At 39.3% G+C, this 16,147-nt stretch overlaps 1 protein-coding gene across 1 annotated transcript in view; it reads left to right on the top strand.

Moving 5' to 3' along the window:
- The first annotated feature begins 818 nt into the window (after positions 1-818).
- Positions 819-16,147, top strand: part of mrpl11 (mitochondrial ribosomal protein L11) — a 66,916-nt gene continuing 51,587 nt past the window's right edge. The window contains exon 1 of the mRNA XM_085176180.1: positions 819-948. The gene's annotated coding sequence lies outside the window, so the exon portion shown is untranslated. The remainder of the gene's footprint in view (positions 949-16,147) is intronic.

Genomic DNA, 16,147 nt, shown 5'->3' with positions numbered 1-16,147 from the left:
GTTGATATCGGAGTTATGAAGAGAATAGCCAGACTGCTTCCAGCTGAGAGGAAGGCAAAAGTAACAGCAGAAGAGCACACTGGGTGCCAATCCTGTTAGCTAAAAACACAAAACTGAGGCTACAATTCATCCAGACTCACTGAAATTGGACAAGAGAAGATTGGGGGGAAAAAAACATGGCCTGTCTCGATTTCTGCTGACATTCACTTGTTAGTACCAGAATTTGCCATTAACTGGCTGTAGTGGGGGATGCTTTCTTGACACACTTTGGGTTCCTTGGTACCATCTGATTGTCTTCATTGCTTTGCAAACATCTTCTGATGGTTGTGTGCGGGAGGATAATGTGCTAAGGTACAAAGCCAAAATAATCTCAAACTGTTTTTTTTTCTTATTTTTTTTAAAAAAAACATGTACTCAAATGGCCTCCACAGTCTACAGATCTAAATCCAATAGAGCACCCTTGGGATATTGTGGAAGAGGAGATTCAAATCATGAATGTACAGCCAACAAATCTGCAGCAGCTTTGTGATGCTATCATGTTAATATGGGAACAAAACAATAATTTAAGTGAGTGAATGTGGCATAGTCATTGTTGCCAGGTGAGCTGCTTTGAGTTTTTTAGAGAAAGCTGGTATACAGGGACTCAAAATGTTGATGTTTTGTTTGAATAATTGACTACATTTAAAAATTAAAAGTGTTAGTATCGATAACCACTTACCACCTAATGCTGGATGTGCAATAAATAAGGGAGATTACGTTGACTTTGCTGAAGTGTCCTTGAGCAAAACCCTCTTTCCGGTTTCCCCAGCTGTTACAGCTCCTCCTCCCGTCCAGCAGGTGGCAGTGCCGTGATGAGCAGGCGCAAACAGCCCGCGATGTTCAGTAATCCAAGATGTCTGCGCCCTGAAGGATGCTGCTGACGGCGTGAAGGTACAGGACAAGGGACAGGTAAGATGACAGTGTGGCTTTTCCCGTTTCGTTTGGGTTCAACACGGCGCCGTTTGACCTGCTAATGAGGTTTAAAGCAGAGACGATGTTTGATATGTGTCTGTAGCTTCGGCTGTCCGGTCAGTCTGTGGTCACAAAGTGCTGCTGCTGCTCTGCGTCACGCTCATTTCTGGCTTTTCGGGGTTACAGTTGCCCGTCATCGCGTTGTTTGATTTATTAAAATGACAGGATGGAGTCTAAAACCAATACTTTAAAGCTCCCGCTAATATTAAAGCATCTGCTTGTTTAACAGCTGTGGACAGATCACCGGTCAAAAACTAGATCCTGTAAATCAATGGGAGCCATTTATATCCCGGTGTCTGTATCAGCTGCCTTTTATTAAGTGGCAACACTACAAGATATCTAAAGATGTTAGCATATCCAAATGAAGGACCTTGGAAATATGAAGTTTCTTACTTTGAACTTTGCGTAGAAAGTTTGGTTATTTTTTTCTTCTTCCTAGATTTCATTTTGTGTGTTTTAAGTGTTTTGGGTAGATGATGATTTTCTGGTGGCACAAACAGATTTGATCAATGGGATGACACGTGTAAACCAGGGAGAGACATGGGGGGTGGGGGTGGGGGGGCAGTTTTGATACATTGTTTGCAAAACAGTTGGCAATTTGTGAAAATTGGCAACGAAAAAGAGTCAGAAGATGGAATTCCCAAAGGATCACCAGTTTGTAGGAATACAGTAGAATTTTGAATGTTATTTAATACAATCCTACATATATATATTTAGTATTGTCTAATTACACCTTCCAAAAAATGAATGTGTTCTCACAAACTAGATTTCATCAATTAAAAGCTTATAGAAGTGGGTGCTGGTTTGTGGAATCCACCATGTTGACCTGATATCTTGAATACAGCGGCTGCAGTGGACATCGCCATTCTGCCTAATCACGTTTTTACTTATGTGACTTCAGACCAGCCACATACATAGCATGCCCAAGGCGGAGCAGAAGAGCATTCATATGCATTTATGTACCATAGAGACCAATTTCCTTCATGGTAGCATGAGTAGCATTGATGGTCCCTTCAATGTTACTCAAGGTCTGCACCTTGATATTTACAATATGAAGGATCATAGGCATGTTTTATCGTCTCTGAAGGGGTCCCCTTCTCCAAAAAAGGGAAAATGCTAAGCAAAGCGACACAGCCAGAGGTATCTAGATAAAATATCATCATCTTCCTCCTCACCTCAAGCCTATTCTCCTGAACTGAAGTCATGGCTCTAACACACAAAAACCTGCATACTGCACATGCTTATTTATTCCTTATATTGTTAGCAGATTAGGCATGCAACCCCTCTGTCTCCAGCTGTGAGCTGGCTAAACAGAAATAAGAGCTGGTTATAAGCTAACATTATTCCAGCTAATGTTAGGCCTCCCTCTGATAAACAATTTGATTACTTTTTCACATCATATTACAGTTTATTCACCAAGTGTCCAAGTTTAACAGTGTTAGATCCAGCAGCCAACTAAGAGCTAACAGAGGCAAAAACAGTGGTTCTTACCTGCAGAAAAGTTCAGGAAGTTCCTGAACGACTCACATCAGTGTCGCTCTTATTAGACAGAAGTGAGCCTCACTGACTCATATGGTGCTTCTTTCACAAAGTTTTACAAGCTCATCTAGAGCAAATAGACATGAACACATATTAACAGCTGAGGTAAACAGCAGGCTGGTAGCCTACACGCTGAAATAAATGGCAGATATTGTTGTTTGTCCTGGAGTTACCACCATAGCTACAGTTATGCACTTGAATGGGGAGGGTTAAAAAACAGCATTCATTGGCAGCAATCTACAATCTACCAACATATGTTGGTGAGATTATAAATACCAATTTTAATCTTACTGAAGTAAGAGGAAAAAAAGAATAAAAATATACCTAAAGGAAAACATCCTTGTTTAATCGTCCACATTATATTACTCGATCATAATTATTGATTCATTAATGTGTCACTGTGTTGCAGCTGGAGTTTAATGTAATTAATTTTGACTTCTTCTGCCTGGTGGAGGATTTGTCTGAGGTGCAGAAGCATATTATGGCGAGGTTTGCTTTTGTTGCCATGCCACTGTCTCTCATATCAAACAAGAAGATAGTCCTTCAGGGCGCTTTGGATGAATGTTTTGCAAATCTTTTCCTGCCAATGCCACCTTCAAATGTTCGTGCCCTTCAGCCCCCACAAAATATATCCGTTATTAACAGTAAAGAAGGACCCAAATTACATTTCTCCGAGGCAAAAGTTCACACAATAGCTTTCCCAAACTCAGTTATTTAATTTTCCATACATAAATGATAAATCATAGATATTTAACTTAGTTTCACTCAGTGTTATTCCCCCAGAGTAGCTTAATGTGTCACCGGGGGAAACATCGGTGTAGAGAAACACAGGAAACAAAGTACCCTGGCTGAAATTCATGCCACAGATATATCTTACAGTGGATGCCCTCTTATTCATAAATATGGGACTGAGATTTGCATGTTACAACCCTTCATCAGGAGGGTCTGTCTTATTAAGTGGGCTGTTCGATATAAGATATATATCGGATGACGATATAAAAACGTCTATCGTTTCATTTTACGCTATCGTTTGTTTCGTGGTGTCGCAAAATAAACTGTTTACGGCAATATTTTTTCATCGTTTTGATGGTCACTGTAGTGGCTATATTAATTTCTTAAAGTTCTCTCTTTCTCTTATATGTAATATAACCACACTACAGACGGACAAGCGCCTGCTTTTATGCGTTGTGGTTAGCAACAACGAGGGTAACAGCATCGTGTGTCCGCTTGTTCCACATAAACCTTTCACAATAAAGCTCAAGATCCTGTTGAGACTTTTCAAAATAAACTGAATCACGTGAAAGAGCAGATTATTTACGGATGAGAATTAAAAAAGAGCCGCCAGGTGCTAAAAATAAACCTTAGACTCAAACGTTAGAACAGGCTTTTCCCCGCAGCACGCCGTGTAATAAATACTCACAAAGAAAACGGCGGCCGTTACAACTTATGTCTAAAAATGTATAGTTTCATGCATCCGTTAAAACACTCGACTCCAGCTACATGACCAGCTGGAAACACTTCACGCAAGTCGAGCTGCCCGAGATTCACAGAATTTACAGAAAATGTTACATTTTTGTGATTTATATCGTTATCGGACGATAGAATTCTTATATCGGGATATGAGATTTTGGTCATATCGCACAGCCTTAGACCTTACTGATGTCATAGCTGTTTGTCACTATGAGGGCTGCTTTGTTATCTGCTCGGGTCTTACTGTTGCTGCTCTCCTCTGGTCTGGCTTTCTGCATGTTTATGGAAAGTTGGGGAACAGAGCCAAACACAAATTACTGCAGATGGAAATAACAACCTCCTTTTTACTATAGAGGTCCTGACACCAGTGACCTCTGGTGAATAAGGGAGAAGGTGAAAGTAGCTGTAATTAACTGTAAATTGCAACTGTGGTTGAAAAGCTAATAAATTATGTGACATTAAAAGCTGTGCTTATGTCCATTTTCACTACCTTCACTCAACTCCTGATATTTCGATGCATTATTCCAGATCATATCTTAACCTAAGAACTTCGATTCAGGTAATGATAAGATTATATTTCCTCTAACCCGCCTTGCACTAAAATTTAGTTGCTGCTACTGCAGCCCAGAATATTCAGGTCATGAAAAGCTTTTAAAGGCTTTTTGATCCATTGTATCAGAGGTTTGAATTGGCTCATCGCACTTCCATGAGTCGTTCAGCCAGAGAGAGTCTTTTCCCCCCATCATCTGCTGTTTTATATTTTTCTTTTAGTAGTTTTTCATGCAGAACAATATAAGATTAAAAAGAATTTTCTCCGGCTGGGTTTAGTTTTTTTGTCTTTCCTCACCTGGTTGGAACCTGCTGATTGATATTAGAGTCGTACTGTGCTTCCTTTGTCCCTGAAAACTTAAAGGGATTCTCTTTAAATTGCAAAACAAAGTGAAACTCAGCTGTCTGCTGCTTGAGATTAATGATTGTTTTAAGTAATAAACGACCGATATGTGGTGAGTATCAGCAGTAACTGCAGGTTTCTTGTAGGTATTCAGTCTCTGCTAATTCTGGTCTGTATTTTTGAGGTCACTAAGCATCCACCCGCTTCTGCTGTTATATATTAATGATACTTCCTCAGTACTGTGACTGTGAGGTCCAGCTGCAACGGGAGCTCAAACCCAGAGGGGCAGATGGCTTCAGAGTTCAGACTGTTTACTGTCACATTCTGGCTGCTGTCACACATGGCTTGCAGTTTCTGAAGAATGAATTTTATAATGTCAGAGCTGTGTGTATCCACATGACACCCGGAGATGGCTGAGATGCTTCTCCTGTGTGTAATCATCGAGACGTGTAGCTGTACTACTTCTCCTCCTCCTCCAGTATTACTTTTCCGCGTGGAGGCGTCCACAACACGGGGAAGTCTAATGAGGCCACACAAATCACAGATCCCGCCACTTAAACCTACAACATCCTGTTGTGAATTCGAAGATATTAGTTCTAGCTGAACATGCAGTCTAACTCTAGCCTGCTTTTTAAGACACCAGTCGGTGGTTTTGATGTGCGTTGTGCTTTGATACCAGGAAAAAATGGCTGTGGTGTAGCCATAAAATATAAAACAAGCTCCCCGACTGCAAAATATATCAGAAAATAATGCGGAGTCTGTGCTGTTTTCACTTTTATTAATATATTTCTCAAGTACCCTCTCTGCTGCTGATTCGTTATTGTTGTTGTTTGTTACTTTTTCTAGATTTATTCCAAGTACAAGCAGTTTGTAACACATTCTGTCTTGCCAGTCGAAGATGATGGGGCGAGGGAAATGTAATTCAGAAGAGCCAGTAAAGAAAACTGCCTCCCTGGGATTTGATCACAGGCAAGCAGAGATAATACATGCAGAGTGTTGGAGGGCCGGGAGTCATCACTATTCAAGTACAAGGTCCCGGTTTAAACCTGAGCCACAGTGATGGGCATGTGCTGTTTTAGTAGTCGAGTTTCCTGACATTAAACACGATCATTAAAACAATGCAGATGAGAGCTGCTGCTCGTTAACTGTCTCCTTTTTGCATGGTGGCTTCTTATGAGTTTGGCAGGAGATGTCACTGGCAGGAGATATCTTATTAAATGAGATAGATTTGCTCCATTTAAGCCTCATGAGCATCTGTAGGGTAGGATGCTGTTGTTGGACTACATGGCACTGATGTTTCGGTCGATCTAAAGGTGATTGATGGACCAGAGTTTAGGCCTCTGAGCGGACCAGTCAAGTTCTTTCACACCAGACTGGGAAGCCATGTGACTTTCCTGGAGATATTATCTTACTGAAATGATAAGCCACCATATCAATGTAACATACATGTCAGAAAGTTGGGAAAAGGGCAATGAAACACTGGAAAAGCCGTGTAATGCATAATAAAATGTATACTCGGTTCCATTTGTTTAACAGCCAAATTAGTTAATTAGTAACATGACTGGCTACAAAAAGATTATTCCAGATCCCACAGATATAGAGTATTTAAGAAGTAAAAGATGAGTTAGGTTTCACCACTTTATTAAAGGGTGTATGTGTACAAAAGATTAACATAAAAACCTGTAAATGTAAAACAGCAAATCAGATCTTCAAATGTCTCCCACATGACCATTTAAGATTAGCCTGATGACAAAATTCTCAGGGAAAGATACACCTCTTAATAGGATAAATACAAAATATCAGGCCCCCATTGTTATTATTTTAGTGGTAAAAGATATTTCAATAGAAATGGAAATGAGAGAGAACCTCATCAAAGATTTTGGATATAATATTAACAGACTTGCTATTTCTAAAATGTTCATTTGAATTTGGTACACAGTGATACCCGGGGAACTTCACACTGAAGCTGGATGATAATGTGTTCTTCTCCATATTCAGGCTTTAATATCTGTGAAAGCATTCACCTGATTTAAATTGTATTTTTTTTTAAATGCCACATGGCTTGCTTATGAGAAGCTGTGAATGAAACAGCAGTCCCCTACATGGAGAATTGTGATTTCTACAGGCCTCCAAATGTGTTGTCAAAGATCAGACATCTGTAAATTCGGGGGATCCATTATTATATAATAATATATTGCTAACTTGTTCATATTCATAGTCATAGCAGCAGATATTTACCAAACACGTTTGATGGACCTAGCTCAATTAAATTTTAAAATGGGTAACTGGCTTGGTCAGCAAGTTGCAGCCTCAAGCGGTGGGCTTCAAGATTGTGGTGTTTGTCATATCTATGTCGGCTGTTTTTTAACCCTGGAGGTGTATGCTCGGCTATAACTCTATCACATAAAGAAAAAGACATGGAAATAAGCAGAAATGCTGCCTTTTCCGAGCCTGACAGACGGAATGGTAAAATGGTAAATGGCCTGTATTTATATAGTGCTTTACATATCCAGTCATCCAACCATTCACACACACATTCACACACTGGTGATGGCAGCTACATTGTAGCCACAGCCACCCTGAGGCGCACTGACAGAGGGGAGGCTGCCGGACACTGGCGCCACCGGGCCCTCTGACCACCACCAGTAGGCAACGGGTGAAGTGTCTTGCCCAAGGACACAACGACTGAAACTGTCCAAGCCGGGGCTCGAACCGGCAACCTTCCGATTACAAGGCGAACTCCCAACTCTTGAGCGACGATCGCCCAAAGTGAAAGTGAAAAACAAGAAAATCAAGAAGAGCATCCAGCTTATTATCTGTGATTAGTTCAGATGTGTGGCTATCATTTCTCCACATGGCTGAATTCAAAATAAGCATACACAGTTATGTCCACCTGTTTTAGATGCTGATACAATTGTTGTTGTAGCTATTAATTATTCATTAATTAGCTATTAATCATCAAGTACGCAAACAATTAAAGGAAGTCTTTTCCATTTTGAATGCACCACCCCTATTTTTGGGGAGTCAAAAAGCAACCCTGCAAATGAAAATATTTTTAAATAAATATTGACACTTACTACTATATTTATTTATTGACTGACTTATTAATGCTTAATACTTTGAGAAGAATGCTTTACAGATATCGTCTGAAGTCAGAAGCCAAGCGTTTCTCTTTTGTGGTGCTTTACCAGGCCTGTACTGCAGCTCTTGTTGTGGGTGTTTCTGCCTTGAGTTTCTCATCAGTAAGTGAATTTCATTTTGGGTCAGGTTAAGATGAGGAAATTCACTCAGCCGTGGCAGAAATTCTGACCTTCAGAAACCCCTTAGTAGCCTTCACAGTCTGTCAGTCTGTACTGTGAGACACCATCCATGCATCGTTGCTGCTGTTGGGCGAGTGTAAGCAGAAAGTGTAACTCTATTCACTTCAGAATTGTGATGTGACATCGGTCTCCTGTCACATCATCAATAAAAACCGATGACCTCGTGCTATTGCAAGCCACACAGATCCACGTAATCTCTACATTATGGTGTGATATATCTACCTGCTGGGGAGTTTTTTTTTTCATTAAGCTGGATGCTGTGGTTTTACTTTTTTTAATCATTATTTTTTTTTAAATCATGGAAAGGATTCCACGATCATCCACTGCTGTTGTTTTCAGTGAGTTCATTCACCAATCTGATGAACCAATGAACCAATCTGTTGATATTCCTCCCTGTTTGATTTGTGTTGCTATTATTGTTGTTGTTATTATGGCCTGTGTCACTTCCATAAGATCTCATTATGGTTTTACAGCCACAGCATCCAAATACGGCTCAACTCCAGACTGTTCACAGGTTTTTAATTTATGAATAAATAATATACACAGCTCACACCTAAAACAAAAACAAAAACAACAACTTATGAGTGAATTGTACAGCTACATTTCAGGTCCAGAAAACTGTGGATTGGCTGTAATTCCGCAGCACTTCATAAAATATTTACATTGAACCCCTTCAATCCAAGCTGGAAGTCTGCACTTTCCGCCTGTATCCATCATATTTGTAATCTTATAATGAGATTTGGTTTTATATAAGGCTATTTTCTGTAAAATTGATTCCTTACTGAAATGGAAGTAAGAAGTTGTTTATTTCTGAAATGCACAGCCAAGAGCCCAGAGAGATGAGACCTGCAGGTTCGGATTTGGGTTAAACCAGGTTGTGCAAGTTACCGTTTTCAGTCTTGAGGGATCATTCAGACTCTTCTTGAGTTCTTCTTTTTATTTGACTGGCCTTTAGCACTTGGCATTCAGCAATCAATAGCTCCAGGGCCGGAGTTTGATGGGATGAATACTAATGTAGTGGAACAGCATTGGCATATGACTGTCTCTCTAACTTTATATCTGACGTTACCTCTTAATCCTATTGAGAGCGTCCTGTGTGGCACAGTGAATGATCACAGCCCAGTACATTTGTTCTGTTTGGTCACTGCATTAAGCCCATCGATTACAGTTAATCTGTAGCTTCTAATTCGTAGCACGGTGCCATCCAAACAGATAGTGTATCCAAGAGTTTCTTACTGCCTGCTGTGAAGGACTTTCCCGTGCAGTTTGTTTTGCTGTTAACAGATATTTTGTCGCCTTTTTCTCATTCAAGGACACCAGTCGTTTATTGCGGCTCTAATGCAATTCAGACTTTTCTGCATAGATGAGCAGGAACACAAAATTGCTATTATAATTGTAATATGCTTGTGCTTTTTTTCTTCTGGTATCCAGGGACTTCAGCTTGTCTCCAGGGCTTTTCCTCCTGTTTATCTTTAATATGCAATAAAATGTTTGACAGCAGAGTTGTGTAGCGGTGGCAGGGGTTATCTTAGAAGTCACATGCACGTGTACCACTGACTCATTGTGAATTTCCCTTATATGAAATGTAAAGGTGATTGTTGCCACTAGATGGACTGCCAAACTAAGAGTTGAATAAAACAACATGTCAGAGGTGTTTTAAAGTCTGCCTAGAAGATAAGAAAGAACTTGGTCTGTTTTATTTGGAATTTCAAAGAATACTAATCATGGTTTCTGCTTGGAAAAAGATGCTGGCAGGTTTTTATCTTTTTAAAGACGTGGAAACAAACTGTTTTTTTTTTCTCTTAAGGCTGACTGATGAGAGCAGAATAAGAATACTTCAGTTTCTGTCAGGGTGTGACAAGATTATACTCTCAGGGCAGGAAGTATCGAGTAATGGATCACGCATTGTAATCTGCTAAACTACGATCCTCCTAATTAGGGCTGGGAATTATCAGCCGAGCTGCAGATACCATGTTATCAAAACACATGAGACACACAAGCAAATAGCTAGTTAGAAAATAAGGTCGTGACATTGATAAAATTCTCAGCTGATAATGACAATGTTTAAATGCAGGTAAAAGATCTTAATAGATGGTGTTTAGCAGGTATAATGTTTATCATTTTAATTAGTGTTTTACCATGCAAAGAATACCCAAATGAGCTGTGTAGCTGAGGGTGATGTGAATGTCTTTAATTTCTTGGGTTACACAATTCATTGTGTTAGAGAGAATGTACCAATTTTTAGGGCAATCTAGTCAGTATTCATCATGACATTTCACTTAAAACCTCAAATGTCAGATACATGCAGGAAGGGCAGGGGGATCGCCAACTTTTGTGGCAACAAATCTGATGTAATATTTCATAAAGTACAAAGTTTTGACCTCCTCGCTGTACTACATCAAAAGTCAGGAGATCAAGATTTTTCCTGTGGGCATAATGGATATTTCTATCAAATGTCAAGGCAATCCATCCCATAGTTGTCACGACATTTCTTTCAAAACCACAAATGTCAACCTCAGGAAAAGTCAGAGGATCATCAAAGACTTCATTATCTGGGCGCCGTCAACATCTGTACGCAATTTAGCGGCAGGCCTTCAAAGAGGTGCCATGCCACCAGTATGGGTAGAAATTATAGATAAAATATGAGAGCAGTAAGTTCACATACAAGTTTCCCATTAGCCATAATTTGACCTTAGTTGCTGGAAAAAACAAAATAAAACACCGAGGCGTGTCTTTAACTAGGTGTAGATTATTTGGGATGCTCTAGATCAAGCCTATTCAAATGGCGGCCCGCGGGCCAAATGCGGCCCAAAAGCAACCTGCGAGTGGCCCTGCCTATGGTCCTGGCAGAAACACAGAGAAAACGCAAAAATTTATTCATTAATTAATTTAAAAAAATAAATAAAAAAAATAAAAATTCCTACAGCGTAGTGTAGACTGTGAATGCAACACTCCTAGTAGCCTAGCAATATTTAACCCACAATGCACCATGAAGTAAACATATTAAACAATCATCGTAATATATGATGTGACAACAGCACGTCTTTCTCACTCCAAAAGCGCAAAATTGACAATGAAAACTGTCGGTTTAACCCTGCCTGGACTGACAAATACTTATTCATTTTACCGAGTTTAATAATCTTACAACCGGAGTTGTACTACCATGATGAGGGTCCTGTACAGCCCAAGAGAAAGCTGCAGCATCTTCCCTTTGTGTTTGTTTCTTGGCGAAGAAGAAAAGGCCTTTCACAGATTCTGAAACAGTGAAATACTGCATGCTGGCCGTGGTGGATGCGGTGAAAAGTGATGAAAAAATTAAAGTAAGTGTGACATCTGCTATTAAAAATGTACCCCTGTAGGACAGTTCAAATATTCGTAGAGTAGAGGTTCTGGCGTCAGACGAGTTTGAAATGCTGTTAGATGACCTGAAGAAAACTGGTGTAATGTCTATAGCAGGAGATCACAAACAGAACTGATAATGCACAGTTGTGCGTATATGTCCGTTTTTTGGATGGGAAATTGCTCGGCTTACTACCGTTAGAGGGACACACAGCTGGCGAAATAATGTTTGAGAAGATTTCAGCTCTTTTTGAGGAAAATGGTCTGGATATGAGGCGTGTCTGTATACTTGTGATGGATGGGGCTCCATCCATGGCAGGAAAAGTGAGTGATCAGCGGAATATTTATTTTAATTTGAAAGGGAATTATCAAAATGTTTTTTTGTTGTTATTATTATTATTATTATTTCAAATGTGCAAAAAATAGTTTAGTTATAGCTCCCTTTTTTTTTTAAATGGACCTTTTTGTGTGCATTTGTGAGAGGTCACCAGATTTACTGGGGAAAAGGAATAAAAAAATTGTTTTTCAATACAGTTGTGTGGATTTGAAATTGATCATGATCTGCTGCTTACTGGCTTCAAAAGAAATATCTGGCCCAGATAAATTCCTCGGTTTGAAAATCTGGCCCAACTAACTTCATAGCTGAATAGCCATGCTCTAGATGAAAGATTACCAGTTTTAAATAACTGTGGGGATGTCTTTGGTTAGGTCTCTTGAACAGTGGTTGAACGTCACACAGGGAGTGTTTCCAAGCAAACTCTGAAACTTTCAATCGTTCTTTTATAAAAGGAAATGAGTTAAATATTATCCTACAATCCACAGTGTTGCACCATCTGACAATCATTAAAAACAAACCATAAACATAACAGAAAAATGTTTAACAACAGTTTATTTTTCGTTTTATGTGATAACGTGACGATATGTTTTGAACCTTTAACAAGGTAAAAACCTATTTTTACAGGACTCTTTGTGGTTTGATGAAAATCCAAGTTCATCCCATGAGTCAGTAACTTGTAGAACTACCTTTAGCAGCAATAACTAGTATTTCAATCAGGTTGCGGTCTGGCCTTTGACTGGGACATAGCAACACCTTGATTCTTACTCAGCCATTCTGTTGTCTATTTGCTGCTGTGTTTGGGATCATTGTCCTGTTGCATGACCCAACTTTGATGCCAAGCTTTATCTGCCAGCCAGATGGCTTCACATTTGAGTCTAGAACTCTTTCAATGACTTCAAGGTACAGGTACTCTGGCTGCAAAACAACCTATAATCACCATCTCACAGCCGCCTGCATGACAGTGGGTATGTGGTGTTTGTGCTGATTGGCTGTAGTTTGAATTTTTCAGATGTGGCGCTGTGCATTATTATCTCCACTTTGGTCTGATCTTTCCAAAGGACATTGTTCCAGAAATCTTGTGGTTTGTTCAGATGCAGCTTTGCAAACTTAAGCCATGCTGCTATGTTCATCTTTGCTATGAGAGAAGACGCTTTCTCCTGACAAGCCTTCTTTTGTCTTTTTCTAATTGTTCTTTCATTCATTTTCATATTTAACATGTTAACTGAGGCTTGTAGACCCTTAGACCTCAGATGTAGCTTTTGGGTTTGTTGGATTTTCTCTAAGCATTTCATGGTCTGACCTCGGGTTGAGTTTGCTGGGACATCCACTCCTAGAACGATTGTGGAATTGTACTAATGTATGTCTGAATGCTCCAGACCAGCAATCCCAATGATCTGTTAATCAAGTCAATTTGATTACAACCACCTTGCTTCGACCCAGCCTTGTAATTTCTGTGTTTTTTTTCCACTGGACCACAGAGTCCTGTGAAAACTTTCTTTTGACATGACCGTATGAACACAATGCTGTGATAAAATCAACATGATCTGCAAATAAAGATTCTGAGCTAAAATAAAATTGAGTGAAGTGAATATGAGGTTCAGTTCGCATTAGTTATGTCCTCAGTGGCGACGCTGCTGCATTGCCAGCTTTTAGGATTATTATTAAATCTTTTCACTTCAGTCATTGAAGCCTTAATAAAAGCAAGAGTTACTATGGATCAGTGAGAAAAGGGAGATATCAGTGGACAGGATGAGGAACTAGTCTCACCGCTACAAGCATTTCATTTCACTTTATATATAAATTACTTTGAAATCCTTGATAATAAAGTCATATTTTTCATCAGGTAAGTATCTGGGAGCTGAGGAGACCAGCTGCAGCATTTTAGAAGATGAATGTCGTCCCTTTCTTGTCTGATATAGAATTTTATCTGCTTAACAGTCCTGGACCTTCTTTGTCATGGTTTTTTTTTTTTCCATTTTGTGATTCTCCAAATGTTTTCAAATGGTCTGGACTGCAGGCAGGCTAATTCAGCACCTGGGCTATTTTACTATGAAAACATGCTGTTGTAATAGCTGCAGTATCCAGTATAGTTCTGTCTTGCTGAAATATGTAAGGCCTTTCCCGAAAAAGACGTCATCTAGATAGGAGCATATGTTGGTCTAAAACCTGTATATACGTTTCATCACTGATGGTGCCTTTCCAGGTGTGCAATATCTGATTATGTCCCCATAATAAAACTCTTCTTTAGTCCAGAGCATGTTTTCCAAAGGTAATTTCAAATTACGATTTGTCTGACCACGTAACAGTTTTCCACTTTGCCTCAGTCCATTTGAAAGGATCTTTGACCCAAAGAAGATGGTGGCCTTTGTGGGTCTTGTTCTTCTTTGCGTTTGTTGACAGATGACAATTTCTGGAAGCGTTCCTGTGCTCATGCAGCGATTTCCATGATATAGTCGTACCTGTTTAAATGCAGTTTAAACAGCCCTGTTTAAACCCACCTGATCCAAAGATGGTGGATTCCCCAAACTAATATTCAGCCTTTTCTCTTATACACAGAGATTTCTTCAGATTCTCTTAAACTTTTGATATTATGATGTACTGTAGATGAAATAGTCAAACTCTTTGCAGTTTTACATCAAATTAACTTGTTCTGAAATTGTTCCATAATTTGTAGACAAGTTTTTGCAGATGGATGAACCGCTACACTTCTTTTCTTCTGAGAAACTTCCTCTAAGATGCTCCAGCTTTTTCTTTTTAATATCACTTATTTTTCCAACTCCATGTTAACTTTTTTGAGACGTATTGCTGCCATCAAATTCAGAAAGAGCTAATGAAATAGTAGTATGTTTCATTTTAAATATTTTATGCGTTTTCTATGTTCTTTTGTGAATAAAATATGGGTTTATGTGCTTTGAAGATCATTGCATTGTACATGGTGTCCCAAAACCTTTGGAGCCGTGACTGACATGTGCACTTTTTACATTAAAGTCAAGAAAACACGGGACACAGGATTACTCGACCACAGCACTTATTTGTGTGACATTTCTTCCAGTTGTTATTAATTTTGTGCCAAGGGGGAAGTAGCATGGAAATAAATAGTGGAGGCATTGCTACTGTTTGTCGTAGCCCTGAGGTATTATCATCATACAGTTTACATTCATCAAACCTGATAGCTCGCCCACGTTTATTAGATCCATGTCATGCAGTGTGGATTGGTTGCTGAAATCTCACAGCTTGTAGGAGCCTTCAAGTTTGAAAAATATGTACCACGGTGAATTGTTGAGGCAAAAGTTAATTTTTTAGCTCCGCAACACCAAAACAGCGCCATCTGTGAAGCATGATTGGTTTGAGTAGCATCAGATCTTAAAAACAAAAATTCTCTATTTAAGGTGAATGTCAGGCATAAAAGTATAACAAGTTTTCAAGTTTATGTATACCACAGTTGCCAGGGTGGTTCTTATTCAAAGAGTAACACCGCAGGGAGAAGGATTGCTTTTAAAGACGCCAGTGATACTCTTATCTGTTGGATTGGCAAACTCAACAAAGAAAAATCGTTATTATCCATGTGAAGTCACCATTTCAGATCTTACTCTTGAAGAGTCCGAACCTGACATAACCCTGAGATTTTTCACCTGTGAATGAGCATAAGACAACTCGTCTTCCAACCAGTCTTCCAACAGTATGTCAACTTTTCTGCTTTAAATATTTCCAATATTACATCATGCCAATTTTCTATCGTTGATGGGGTAGGGTTTAGCCATTTTCTAGTAATAGTCTTTTTACTCCTACAACTTTATATCCCTCCTCAGCATTAAGCAAGGAACATAACCAAGGTAAATGGTTTCAGAGATTAGAGGTATTTGTTTTTTAAAAACACTGTTTAATGTCTTTTGAATGTCAATCCAAAACAACTTAAGCTTATGGACAGTCCTAAAATATAGGACTGCCCATATTTTTCTTGATGTTGGGCTTTGAAATATCTCATTATTGTGATCTCTGCAAGTCAGAGAGTTAGCTGAAGACCATTGGAACTGGTCTTCAATTTTGATTGGTTAGTCTGAACTGGGTCTGCTCGTGCATTTTTAGCATCTCAGATAAAGCCTCCTCCGTTTTACTGCTTCTTCTCATTTTCCCGGATTCTAGCTCCCGCCTCATCCAGGCTTGTGTTGGTTTTCGCCTTTTCCCCTTTTAAATCTCGGAGTTGTACATCTTGACTAGGGTTGCGTATTTCTGTGAGAA

This window comes from Neolamprologus multifasciatus, chromosome 2 (assembly GCF_963576455.1).
Source record: "Neolamprologus multifasciatus chromosome 2, fNeoMul1.2, whole genome shotgun sequence".
Taxonomy (NCBI): Eukaryota; Metazoa; Chordata; class Actinopteri; order Cichliformes; family Cichlidae; genus Neolamprologus; species Neolamprologus multifasciatus.
Note: the sequence above shows the minus strand (reverse complement) of the source record. Positions and strands in the feature narration are given on the sequence as shown.